Below are 14275 nucleotides of genomic sequence, written 5' to 3'. Positions count from 1 at the left end.
AGCCGCAACCGCTGAAGGAAACCGCCCCTTTTAGCCGGTAAGGGCAAGCCAACGCTTGCCAGGCTCGTGCAGTCAACTGGTTGAGAGCACTAAGTTCAGACGGTGTAAGGCCATCTGCAGCAACACGCAGAGCAGAGTAAATTGGTGGTCGCCGTTTATAGGCGCCGCTGCCAAGTGAGGCCGAAGGCGATGGTTCGCTGTCTTTATAGCTGGTGTCCGATGACGTGAGGAATCAGGTGAGAACGCCGCCGATATTCGCAACCACTGAAGAATACCGCCACTTATTAGCCGGTAAAGGCTGCCAGGCTCTTGCAGTCAACTGGTTGAGAGCACCAAGTTCAGACGGTGAAAGGCAATCTGCAGCAATACGCAGAACAGAGTAAGTTGGTGCTCGCCGTTTATCGTCGCCGCTGCCATGTGAGGCCGAAGGCGATGGGTCGCTCTCTTTATAGCTGGTGTCCGATGAAGTCAGGAATCAGGTGAGAACGCCGCCGATAGCCGCAACCGCTGAAGGAAGCCGCGCTTTTTAGCCGGTAAGGGCAAGCAAACGCTTGCCAGGCTCGTGCAGTCAACTGGTTGAGAGCACTATGTTCAGACGGTGGAAGGCAATCTGCAGCAACACGCAGAGAAGAGTAAGTTGGTGCTCGCCGCTTATCGGCGCCGCTGCCACGTGAGGCCGAAGGCGATGGGTCGTTGTCTTTATAGCCGGTGTCCGATGACGTCATGAATCAGGTGAGAACGCCGCCGATATCCGGAAAAGCTGAAGGAAACCGCACCTTTTAGCCGGTAAGGGCAAGCCAAATCTTGTCACACTCGTATAGTCAACTGGTTTAGAGCACTAAGTTCAGACGGTGGAAGGAAATCTGCAGCAAAACGCAGAACAGAGTAAGTTGGTGCTCGCCGTTTATCGTCGCCGCTGCGAAGTGAGGCCGAAGGCGATGGGTCGCTGTCTTTATTACTGGTGTCCGATGACGTCAGGAATCAGGTGAGAACGCCGCCGATAGTTGCAACCGCTGAAGGAAACCGCCCCTTTTAGCCGGTAAGGGCAAGCCAACGCTTGCCACGCTCGTGCAGTCAACTGGTTGAGAGCACCAAGTTCCGACGGTGAAAGGCAATCTGCAGCAATACGCAGAACAGAGTAAGTTGGTGCTCGCCGTTTATCGTCGCCGCTGCCAAGTGAAGCCGAAGGCGATGGGTCGCTGTCTTTATAGCTGGTCTTCGATGACGTCAGGAATCAGGTGAGAACGCCGCTGATAGCCGCAACCGCTGAAGGAAACCGCCCCTTTTAGCCGGCAAGGGCAAGCCAACGCTTGCCACACTCGTGCAGTCAACTGGTTGAGAGCACTAATTTCAGACGGTGGAAGGCAATCTGCAGCAACACGCAGAGCAGAGTAAGTTGGTGCTCGCCGTTTATCGTCGCCGCTGCCCATTGAGGCCGAAGGCGATGGGTCGCTGTCTTTATAGCTGGTGTCCGATGACGTTAGGAATCAGGTGAGAACGCCGCCGATAGCCGCAACCGCTGAAGGAAACCGCCCCTTTTAGCCGGTAAGGGCAAGCCAACGCTTGCCAGGCTCGTGCAGTCAACTGGTTGAGAGCACTAAGTTCAGACGGTGTAAGGCCATCTGCAGCAACACGCAGAGCAGAGTAAATTGGTGGTCGCCGTTTATCGGCTCCGCTGCCCATTGAGGCCGAAGGCGATGGGTCGCTGTTTTTATAGCTGGTGTCCGATGACGTTAGGAATCAGGTGAGAACGCCGCCGATAGCCGCAACCGCTGAAGGAAACCGCCCCTTTTAGCCGGTAAGGGCAAGCCAACGCTTGCCACGCTCGTGCAGTCAACTGGTTGAGAGCACCAAGTTCAGACGGTGAAAGGCAATCTGCAGCAATACGCAGAACAGAGTAAGTTGGTGCTCGCCGTTTATCGTCGCCGCTGCCAAGTGAAGCCGAAGGCGATGGGTCGCTGTCTTTATAGCTGGTGTCCGATGACGTTAGGGAATCAGGTGAGAACGCCGCCGATAGCCGCAACCGCTGAAGGAAACCGCCCCTTTTAGCCGGTAAGGGCAAGCCAACGCTTGTCACACTCGTGCAGTCAACTGGTTGAGAGCACTAATTTCAGACCGTGGAAGGCAATCTGCAGCAACACGAAGAGCAGAGTAAGTTGGTGCTCGCCGTTTATCGTCGCCGCTGCCAAGTGAGGCCGAAGGCGACGGGTCGCTGTCTTTATAGCTGGTGTCCGATGACGTTAGGGAATCAGGTGAGAACGCCGCCGATAGCCGCAACCGCTGAAGGAAACCGCCCCTTTTAGCTGGTAAGGGCAAGCCAACGCTAGCCACGCTCGTGCAGTCAACTGGATGAGAGCACTAAGTTCAGACGGTGGAAGGCAATCTGCAACAAAACACAGAACAGAGTAAGGTGGTGCTCGCCGCTTATCGGCGCCGCTGCCAAGTGAGGCCGAAGGCGATGGGTCGCTGTCTTTATAGCTGGTGTCCGATGACGTGAGGAATCAGGTGAGAACGCCGCCGATATACGCAACCACTGAAGGATACCGCCACTTATTAGCCGGTAAAGGATGCCAGGCTCTTGCAGCCAACTGGTTGAGAGCACTAAGTTCAGACGGTGGAAGGAAATCTGCAGCAATACGCAGAACATAGTAAAGTGGTGCTCGCCGTTTATCGTCACCGCTGCCAAGTGAGGCCGAAGGCGATGGGTCGCTGTCTTTATAGCTGGTGTCCGATGAAGTCAGGAATCAGGTGAGAACGCCGCCGATAGCCGCAACCGCTGAAGCAAACCGCGCTTTTTAGCCGGTAAGGGCAAGCCAACGCTTGCCAGGCTCGTGGAGTCAACTGGTTGAGAGCACTAAGTTCAGACGGTGGAAGGAAATCTGCAGCAAAACGCAGAACTGAGTAAGTTGGTGCTCGCCGTTTATCGTCGCCGCTGCCAAGTGAGGCCGAAGGCGATGGGTCGCTGTCTTTATTACTGGTGTCCGATGACGTCAGGAATCATGTGAGAACGCCGCTGATAGCCGCAACCGCTGAAGGAAACCGCCCCTTTTAGCCGGCAAGGGCAAGCCAACGCTTGCCAGGCTCGTGCAGTCAACTGGTTGAGAGCACTAATTTCAGACGGTGAAAGGCAATCTGCAGCAATACGCAGAACAGAGTAAGTTGGTGCTCGCCGTTTATCGTCGCCGCTGCCAAGTGAGGCCGAAGGCGATGGGTCGCTGTCTTTATAGCTGGTGTCCGATGACGTTAGGGAATCAGGTGAGAACGCCGCCGATAGCCGCAACCGCTGAAGGAAATCGCCCCTTTTAGCTGGTAAGGGCAAGCCAACGCTTGCCACGCTCGTGCAGTCAACTGGATGAGAGCACTAAGTTCAGACGGTGGAAGGCAATCTGCAGCAAAACACAGAACAGAGTAAGGTGGTGCTCGCCGTTTATCGTCGCCGCTGCCAAGTGAAGCCGAAGGCGATGGGTCGCTATCTTTATAGCTGGTGTCCGATGACGTCAGCAATCAGGTGAGAACGCCGCCGATAGCCGAAACCGCTGAAGAAAACCGCCCCTTTTAGCCGGTAAGGGCAAGCCAACGCTTGCCACGCTCGTGCAGTCAACTGGATGAGAGCACTAAATTCAGACGGTGAAAGGCAATCTGCAGCAACACGCAGAGTAGAGTAAGTTGGTGCTCGCCGTTCATCGGCGCCGCTGCCAAGTGAGGCCGACGGCGATGGGTCGCTGTCTTTATAGCTGGTGTCCGATGACGTGAGGAATCAGGTGAGAACGCCGCCGATATCCGCAACCACTGAAGAATACCGCCACTTATTAGCCGGTAAAGGCTGCCAGGCTCTTGCAGTCAACTGGTTGAGAGCACCAAGTTCAGACGGTGAAAGGCAATCTGCAGCAATACGCAGAACAGAGTAAGTTGGTGCTCGCCGTTTATCGTCGCCGCTGCCAAGTGAGGCCGAAGGCGATGGGTCGCTGTCTTTATAGCTGGTGTCCGATGACGTGAGGAATCAGGTGAGAACGCCGCCGATATCCGCAACCACTGAAGAATACCGCCACTTATTAGCCGGTAAAGGCTGCCAGGGTCTTGCAGCCAACTGGTTGAGAGCACTAAGTTCAGACGGTGGAAGGAAATCTGCGGCAATACGCAGAACAGAGTAAAGTGGTGCTCGCTGTTTATCGTCGCCGCTGCCAAGTGAGGCCGAAGGCGATGGGTCGCTGTCTTTATAGCTGGTGTCCGATGACGTTAGGAATCAGGTGAGAACGCCGCCGATAGCCGCAACCGCTGAAGGAAACCGCCCCTTTTAGCCGGTAAGGGCAAGCCAACGCTTGTCACACTCGTGCAGTCAACTGGTTGAGAGCACTAATTTCAGACGGTGAAAGGCAATCTGCAGCAATACGCAGAACAGAGTAAGTTGGTGCTCGCCGTTTATCGTCGCCGCTGCCAAGTGAAGCCGAAGGCGATAGGTCGCTGTCTTTATAGCTGGTCTTCGATGACGTGAGGAATCAGGTGAGAACGCCGCTGATAGCCGCAACCGCTGAAGGAAACCGCCCCTTTTAGCCGGCAAGGGCAAGCCAACGCTTGCCACACTCGTGCAGTCAACTGGTTGAGAGCACTAATTTCAGACGGTGAAAGGCAATCTGCAGCAACACGCAGAGCAGATTAAGTTGGTGCTCGCCGTTTATCGTCGCCGCTGCCCATTGAGGCCGAAGGCGATGGGTCGCTGTCTTTATAGCTGGTGTCCGATGACGTTAGGAATCAGGTGAGAACGCCGCCGATAGCCGCAACCGCTGAAGGAAACCGCCCCTTTTAGCCGGTAAGGGCAAGCCAACGCTTGCCAGGCTCGTGCAGTCAACTGGTTGAGAGCACTAAGTTCAGACGGTGTAAGGCCATCTGCAGCAACACGCAGAGCAGAGTAAATTGGTGGTCGCCGTTTATCGGCTCCGCTGCCCATTGAGGCCGAAGGCGATGGGTCGCTGTTTTTATAGCTGGTGTCCGATGACGTTAGGAATCAGGTGAGAACGCAGCCGATAGCCGCAACCGCTGAAGGAAACCGCCCCTTTTAGCCGGTAAGGGCAAGCCAACGCTTGCCACGCTCGTGCAGTCAACTGGTTGAGAGCACCAAGTTCAGACGGTGAAAGGCAATCTGCAGCAATACGCAGAACAGAGTAAGTTGGTGCTCGCCGTTTATCGTCGCCGCTGCCAAGCGAAGCCGAAGGCGATGGGTCGCTGTCTTTATAGCTGGTGTCCGATGACGTTAGGGAATCAGGTGAGAACGCCGCCGATAGCCGCAACCGCTGAAGGAAACCGCCCCTTTTAGCCGGTAAGGGCAAGCCAACGCTTGTCACACTCGTGCAGTCAACTGGTTGAGAGCACTAATTTCAGACGGTGGAAGGCAATCTGCAGCAACACGAAGAGCAGAGTAAGTTGGTGCTCGCCGTTTATCGTCGCCGCTGCCAAGTGAGGCCGAAGGCGACGGGACGCTGTCTTTATAGCTGGTGTCCGATGACGTTAGGGAATCAGGTGAGAACGCCGCCGATAGCCGCAACCGCTGAAGGAAACCGCCCCTTTTAGCTGGTAAGGGCAAGCCAACGCTAGCCACGCTCGTGCAGTCAACTGGATGAGAGCACTAAGTTCAGACGGTGGAAGGCAATCTGCAACAAAACACAGAACAGAGTAAGGTGGTGCTCGCCGTTTATCGTCGCCGCTGCCAAGCGAAGCTGAAGGCGATGGGTCGCTGTTTTTATAGCTGGTCTTCGATGACGTCAGCAATCAGGTGAGAACGCCGCCGATAGCCGAAACCGCTGAAGAAAACCGCCCCTTTTAGCCGGTAAGGGCAAGCCAACGCTTGCCACGCTCGTGCAGTCAACTGGATGAGAGCACTAAATTCAGATGGTGAAAGGCAATCTGCAGCAACACGCAGAGTAGAGCAAGTTGGTGCTCGCCGTTTATCGGCGCCGCTGCCAATTGAGGCCGAAGGCGATGGGTCGCTGTCTTTATAGCTGGTGTCCGATGACGTCAGGAATCAGGTGAGAACGCTGCCGATATCCGCAACCACTGAAGAATACCGCCCCTTTTTAGCCGGTAAAAGTTTCCAGGCTCTTGCAGTCAACTGGTTTAGAGCACTAAGTTCAGACGGTGGAAGGAAATCTGCAGCAATACGCAGAACAGAGTAAAGTGGTGCTCGCCGTTTATCGTCACCGCTGCCAAGTGAGGCCGAAGGCGATGGGTCGCTGTCTTTATAGCTGGTGTCCGATGACGTCATGAATGAGGTGAGAACGCCGCCGATATCCGCAACCGCTGAAGGAAACCGCACCTTTTAGCCGGTAAGGGCAAGCCAAATCTTGCCACACTCGTGCAGTCAACTGGTTGAGAGCACTAATTTCAGACGGTGGAAGGCAATCTGCAGCAACACGCAGAGCAGAGTAAGTTGGTGCTCGCCGTTTATCGTCGCCGCTGCCCATTGAGGCCGAAGGCGATGGGTCGCTGTCTTTATAGCTGGTGTCCGATGACGTTAGGAATCAGGTGAGAACGCCGCCGATAGCCGCAACCGCTGAAGGAAACCGCCCCTTTTAGCCGGTAAGGGCAAGCCAACGCTTGCCAGGCTCGTGCAGTCAACTGGTTGAGAGCAGTAAGTTCAGACGGTGTAAGGCAATCTGCAGCAATACGCAGAACAGAGTAAGTTGGTGCTCGCCGTTTATCGTCGCCGCTGCCAAGTGAGGCCGAAGGCGATGGGTCGCTGTCTTTATAGCTGGTGTCCGATGACGTTAGGGAATCAGGTGAGAACGCCGCCGATAGCCGCAACCGCTGAAGGAAATCGCCCCTTTTAGCTGGTAAGGGCAAGCCAACGCTTGCCACGCTCGTGCAGTCAACTGGATGAGAGCACTAAGTTCAGACGGTGGAAGGCAATCTGCAGCAAAACACAGAACAGAGTAAGGTGGTGCTCGCCGTTTATCGTCGCCGCTGCCAAGTGAAGCCGAAGGCGATGGGTCGCTATCTTTATAGCTGGTGTCCGATGACGTCAGCAATCAGGTGAGAACGCCGCCGATAGCCGAAACCGCTGAAGAAAACCGCCCCTTTTAGCCGGTAAGGGCAAGCCAACGCTTGCCACGCTCGTGCAGTCAACTGGATGAGAGCACTAAATTCAGACGGTGAAAGGCAATCTGCAGCAACACGCAGAGTAGAGTAAGTTGGTGCTCGCCGTTCATCGGCGCCGCTGCCAAGTGAGGCCGACGGCGATGGGTCGCTGTCTTTATAGCTGGTGTCCGATGACGTGAGGAATCAGGTGAGAACGCCGCCGATATCCGCAACCACTGAAGAATACCGCCACTTATTAGCCGGTAAAGGCTGCCAGGCTCTTGCAGTCAACTGGTTGAGAGCACCAAGTTCAGACGGTGAAAGGCAATCTGCAGCAATACGCAGAACAGAGTAAGTTGGTGCTCGCCGTTTATCGTCGCCGCTGCCAAGTGAGGCCGAAGGCGATGGGTCGCTGTCTTTATAGCTGGTGTCCGATGACGTGAGGAATCAGGTGAGAACGCCGCCGATATCCGCAACCACTGAAGAATACCGCCACTTATTAGCCGGTAAAGGCTGCCAGGGTCTTGCAGCCAACTGGTTGAGAGCACTAAGTTCAGACGGTGGAAGGAAATCTGCGGCAATACGCAGAACAGAGTAAAGTGGTGCTCGCTGTTTATCGTCGCCGCTGCCAAGTGAGGCCGAAGGCGATGGGTCGCTGTCTTTATAGCTGGTGTCCGATGACGTTAGGAATCAGGTGAGAACGCCGCCGATAGCCGCAACCGCTGAAGGAAACCGCCCCTTTTAGCCGGTAAGGGCAAGCCAACGCTTGTCACACTCGTGCAGTCAACTGGTTGAGAGCACTAATTTCAGACGGTGAAAGGCAATCTGCAGCAATACGCAGAACAGAGTAAGTTGGTGCTCGCCGTTTATCGTCGCCGCTGCCAAGTGAAGCCGAAGGCGATAGGTCGCTGTCTTTATAGCTGGTCTTCGATGACGTGAGGAATCAGGTGAGAACGCCGCTGATAGCCGCAACCGCTGAAGGAAACCGCCCCTTTTAGCCGGCAAGGGCAAGCCAACGCTTGCCACACTCGTGCAGTCAACTGGTTGAGAGCACTAATTTCAGACGGTGAAAGGCAATCTGCAGCAACACGCAGAGCAGATTAAGTTGGTGCTCGCCGTTTATCGTCGCCGCTGCCCATTGAGGCCGAAGGCGATGGGTCGCTGTCTTTATAGCTGGTGTCCGATGACGTTAGGAATCAGGTGAGAACGCCGCCGATAGCCGCAACCGCTGAAGGAAACCGCCCCTTTTAGCCGGTAAGGGCAAGCCAACGCTTGCCAGGCTCGTGCAGTCAACTGGTTGAGAGCACTAAGTTCAGACGGTGTAAGGCCATCTGCAGCAACACGCAGAGCAGAGTAAATTGGTGGTCGCCGTTTATCGGCTCCGCTGCCCATTGAGGCCGAAGGCGATGGGTCGCTGTTTTTATAGCTGGTGTCCGATGACGTTAGGAATCAGGTGAGAACGCAGCCGATAGCCGCAACCGCTGAAGGAAACCGCCCCTTTTAGCCGGTAAGGGCAAGCCAACGCTTGCCACGCTCGTGCAGTCAACTGGTTGAGAGCACCAAGTTCAGACGGTGAAAGGCAATCTGCAGCAATACGCAGAACAGAGTAAGTTGGTGCTCGCCGTTTATCGTCGCCGCTGCCAAGCGAAGCCGAAGGCGATGGGTCGCTGTCTTTATAGCTGGTGTCCGATGACGTTAGGGAATCAGGTGAGAACGCCGCCGATAGCCGCAACCGCTGAAGGAAACCGCCCCTTTTAGCCGGTAAGGGCAAGCCAACGCTTGTCACACTCGTGCAGTCAACTGGTTGAGAGCACTAATTTCAGACGGTGGAAGGCAATCTGCAGCAACACGAAGAGCAGAGTAAGTTGGTGCTCGCCGTTTATCGTCGCCGCTGCCAAGTGAGGCCGAAGGCGACGGGACGCTGTCTTTATAGCTGGTGTCCGATGACGTTAGGGAATCAGGTGAGAACGCCGCCGATAGCCGCAACCGCTGAAGGAAACCGCCCCTTTTAGCTGGTAAGGGCAAGCCAACGCTAGCCACGCTCGTGCAGTCAACTGGATGAGAGCACTAAGTTCAGACGGTGGAAGGCAATCTGCAACAAAACACAGAACAGAGTAAGGTGGTGCTCGCCGTTTATCGTCGCCGCTGCCAAGCGAAGCTGAAGGCGATGGGTCGCTGTTTTTATAGCTGGTCTTCGATGACGTCAGCAATCAGGTGAGAACGCCGCCGATAGCCGAAACCGCTGAAGAAAACCGCCCCTTTTAGCCGGTAAGGGCAAGCCAACGCTTGCCACGCTCGTGCAGTCAACTGGATGAGAGCACTAAATTCAGATGGTGAAAGGCAATCTGCAGCAACACGCAGAGTAGAGCAAGTTGGTGCTCGCCGTTTATCGGCGCCGCTGCCAATTGAGGCCGAAGGCGATGGGTCGCTGTCTTTATAGCTGGTGTCCGATGACGTCAGGAATCAGGTGAGAACGCTGCCGATATCCGCAACCACTGAAGAATACCGCCCCTTTTTAGCCGGTAAAAGTTTCCAGGCTCTTGCAGTCAACTGGTTTAGAGCACTAAGTTCAGACGGTGGAAGGAAATCTGCAGCAATACGCAGAACAGAGTAAAGTGGTGCTCGCCGTTTATCGTCACCGCTGCCAAGTGAGGCCGAAGGCGATGGGTCGCTGTCTTTATAGCTGGTGTCCGATGACGTCATGAATGAGGTGAGAACGCCGCCGATATCCGCAACCGCTGAAGGAAACCGCACCTTTTAGCCGGTAAGGGCAAGCCAAATCTTGCCACACTCGTGCAGTCAACTGGTTGAGAGCACTAATTTCAGACGGTGGAAGGCAATCTGCAGCAACACGCAGAGCAGAGTAAGTTGGTGCTCGCCGTTTATCGTCGCCGCTGCCCATTGAGGCCGAAGGCGATGGGTCGCTGTCTTTATAGCTGGTGTCCGATGACGTTAGGAATCAGGTGAGAACGCCGCCGATAGCCGCAACCGCTGAAGGAAACCGCCCCTTTTAGCCGGTAAGGGCAAGCCAACGCTTGCCAGGCTCGTGCAGTCAACTGGTTGAGAGCAGTAAGTTCAGACGGTGTAAGGCCATCTGCAGCAACACGCAGAGCAGAGTAAATTGGTGGTCGCCGTTTATCGGCTCCGCTGCCCATTGAGGCCGAAGGCGATGGGTCGCTGTTTTTATAGCTGGTGTCCGATGACGTTAGGAATCAGGTGAGAACGCAGCCGATAGCCGCAACCGCTGAAGGAAACCGCCCCTTTTAGCCGGTAAGGGCAAGCCAACGCTTGCCACGCTCGTGCAGTCAACTGGTTGAGAGCACCAAGTTCAGACGGTGAAAGGCAATCTGCAGCAATACGCAGAACAGAGTAAGTTGGTGCTCGCCGTTTATCGTCGCCGCTGCCAAGCGAAGCCGAAGGCGATGGGTCGCTGTCTTTATAGCTGGTGTCCGATGACGTTAGGAAATCAGGTGAGAACGCCGCCGATAGCCGCAACCGCTGAAGGAAACCGCCCCTTTTGGCCGGTAAGGGCAAGCCAACGCTTGTCACACTCGTGCAGTCAACTGGTTGAGAGCACTAATTTCAGACGGTGGAAGGCAATCTGCAGCAACACGAAGAGCAGAGTAAGTTGGTGCTCGCCGTTTATCGTCGCCGCTGCCAAGTGAGGCCGAAGGCGACGGGTCGCTGTCTTTATAGCTGGTGTCCGATGACGTTAGGGAATCAGGTGAGAACGCCGCCGATAGCCGCAACCGCTGAAGGAAACCGCCCCTTTTAGCTGGTAAGGGCAAGCCAACGCTAGCCACGCTCGTGCAGTCAACTGGATGAGAGCACTAAGTTCAGACGGTGGAAGGCAATCTGCAACAAAACACAGAACAGAGTAAGGTGGTGCTCGCCGTTTATCGGCGCCGCTGCCAAGTGAGGCCGAAGGCGATGGGTCGCTGTCTTTATAGCTGGTGTGCGATGACGTGAGGAATCAGGTGAGAACGCCGCCGATATAAGCAACCACTGAAGGATACCGCCACTTATTAGCCGGTAAAGGCTGCCAGGCTCTTGCAGCCAACTGGTTGAGAGCACTAAGTTCAGACGGTGGAAGGAAATCTGCAGCAATACGCAGAACAGAGTAAAGTGGTGCTCGCCGTTTATCGTCACCGCTGCCAAGTGAGGCCGAAGGCGATGGGTCGCTGTCTTTATAGCTGGTGTCCGATGAAGTCAGGAATCAGGTGAGAACGCCGCCGATAGCCGCAACCGCTGAAGCAAACCGCGCTTTTTAGCCGGTAAGGGCAAGCCAACGCTTGCCAGGCTCGTGGAGTCAACTGGTTGAGAGCACTAAGTTCAGACGGTGGAAGGAAATCTGCAGCAAAACGCAGAACTGAGTAAGTTGGTGCTCGCCGTTTATCGTCGCCGCTGCCAAGTGAGGCCGAAGGCGATGGGTCGCTGTCTTTATTACTGGTGTCCGATGACGTCAGGAATCAGGTGAGAACGCCGCCGATAGTTGCAACCGCTGAAGGAAACCGCCCCTTTTAGCCGGTAAGAGCAAGCCAACGCGTGCCACGCTCGTGCAGTCAACTGGTTGAGAGCACCAAGTTCAGACGGTGAAAGGCAATCTGCAGCAATACGCAGAACAGAGTAAGTTGGTGCTCGCCGTTTATCGTCGCCGCTACCAAGTGAAGCCGAAGGCGATGGGTCGCTGTCTTTATAGCTGGTCTTCGATGACGTCAGGAATCAGGTGAGAACGCCGCTGATAGCCGCAACCGCTGAAGGAAACCGCCCCTTTTAGCCGGCAAGGGCAAGCCAACGCTTGCCACACTCGTGCAGTCAACTGGTTGAGAGCACCAAGTTCAGACGGTGAAAGGCAATCTGCAGCAATACGCAGAACAGAGTAAGTTGGTGCTCGCCGTTTATCGTCGCCGCTGCCAAGTGAGGCCGAAGGCGATGGGTCGCTGTCTTTATAGCTGGTGTCCGATGACGTTAGGAATCAGGTGAGAACGCCGCCGATAGCCGCAACCGCTGAAGGAAACCGCCCCTTTTAGCCGGTAAGGGCAAGCCAAGGCTTGTCACACTCGTGCAGTCAACTGGTTGAGAGCACCAAGTTCAGACGGTGAAAGGCAATCTGCAGCAATACGCAGAACAGAGTAAGTTGGTGCTCGCCGTTTATCGGCGCCGCTGCCAAGTGAGGCCGAAGGCGATGGGTCGCTGTCTTTATAGCTGGTGTTCGATGACGTGAGGAATCAGGTGAGAACGCCGCCGATATCCGCAACCACTGAAGAATACCGCCACATATTAGCCGGTAAAGGCTGCCAGGCTCTTGCAGCCAACTGGTTGAGAGCACTAAGTTCAGACGGTGGAAGGAAATCTGCAGCAATACGCAGAACAGAGTAAAGTGGTCCTCGCCGTTTATCGTCGCCGCTGCCAAGTGCGGCCGAAGGCGATGGGTCGCTGTCTTTATAGCTGATGTCCGATGACGTTAGGAATCAGGTGAGAACGCCGCCGATAGCCGCAACCGCTGAAGGAAACCGCCCCTTTTAGCCGGTAAGGGCAAGCCAGCGCTTGCCAGGCTCGTGCAGTCAACTGGTTGAGAGCACTAAGTTCAGACGGTGTAAGGCCATCTGCAGCAACACGCAGAGCAGAGTAAATTGGTGCTCGCCGTTTATCGGCTCCGCTGCCAAGTGAGGCCGAAGGCGATGGGTCGCTGTCTTTATAGCTGGTGTCCGATGACGTGAGGAATCAGATGAGAACGCCGCCAATATTCGCAACCACTGAAGAATACCGCCCCTTTTTAGCCGGTAAAAGCTCCCAGGCTCTTGCAGTCAACTGGTTGAGAGCAGCAAGTTCAGACGGTGAAAGGCAATCTGCAGCAATACGCAGAACAGAGTAAGTTGGTGCTCGCCGTTTATCGCCGCCGCTGCCAAGTGAAGCCGAAGGCGATGGGTCGCTGTCTTTATAGCTGGTCTTCGATGACGTCAGGAATCATGTGAGAACGCCGCTGATAGCCGCAACCGCTGAAGGAAACCGCCCCTTTTAGCCGGCAAGGGCAAGCCAACGCTTGCCAGGCTCGTGCAGTCAACTGGTTGAGAGCACTAATTTCAGACGGTGAAAGGCAATCTGCCGCAATACGCAGAACAGAGTAAGGTGGTGCTCGCCGTTTATCGTCGCCGCTGCCAAGTGAGGCCGAAGGCGATGGGTCGCTATCTTTATAGCTGGTGTCCGATGACGTCAGCAATCAGGTGAGAACGCCGCCGATAGCCGAAACCGCTGAAGAAAACCGCCCCTTTTAGCCGGTAAGGGCAAGCCAACGCTTGCCACGCTCGTGCAGTCAACTGGATGAGAGCACTAAATTCAGACGGTGAAAGGCAATCTGCAGCAACACGCAGAGTAGAGTAAGTTGGTGCTCGCCGTTCATCGGCGCCGCTGCCAAGTGAGGCCGAAGGCGATGGGTCGCTGTCTTTATAGCTGGTGTCCGATGACGTGAGGAATCAGGTGAGAACGCCGCCGATATCCGCAACCACTGAAGAATACCGCCACTTATTAGCCGGTAAAGGCTGCCAGGCTCTTGCAGCCAACTGGTTGAGAGCACTAAGTTCCGACGGTGGAAGGAAATCTGCAGCAATACGCAGAACAGAGTAAAGTGGTGCTCGCCGTTTATCGTCGCCGCTGCGAAGTGAGGCCGAAGGCGATGGGTTGCTGTCTTTATAGCTGGTGTCCGATGAAGTCAGGAATCAGGTGAGAACGCCGCCGATAGCCGCAACCGCTGAAGGAAACCGCGCTTTTTAGCCCGTAAGGGCAAGCAAACGCTTGCCAGGCTCGTGCAGTCAACTGGTTGAGAGCACTATGTTCAGACGGTGGAAGGCAATCTGCAGCAACACGCAGAGCAGAGTAAGTTGGTGCTCGCCGCTTATCGGCGCCGCTGCCACGTGAGGCCGAAGGCGATGGGTTGCTGTCTTTATAGCCGGTGTCCGATGACGTCATGAATCAGGTGAGAACGCCGCCGATATCCGCAAAAGCTGAAGGAAACCGCACCTTTTAGCCGGTAAGGGCAAGCCAAATCTTGGCACACTCGTATAGTCAACTGGTTTAGAGCACTAAGTTCAGACGGTGGAAGGAAATCTGCAGCAAAACGCAGAACTGAGTAAGTTGGTGCTCGCCGTTTATCGTCGCCGCTGAGAAGAGAGGCCGAAGGCGATGGGTCGCTGTCTTTATTACTGGTGTC

This window comes from Amblyomma americanum, chromosome 8 (assembly GCF_052857255.1).
Source record: "Amblyomma americanum isolate KBUSLIRL-KWMA chromosome 8, ASM5285725v1, whole genome shotgun sequence".
Classification (NCBI taxonomy): Eukaryota; Metazoa; Arthropoda; class Arachnida; order Ixodida; family Ixodidae; genus Amblyomma; species Amblyomma americanum.
Note: the sequence above shows the minus strand (reverse complement) of the source record.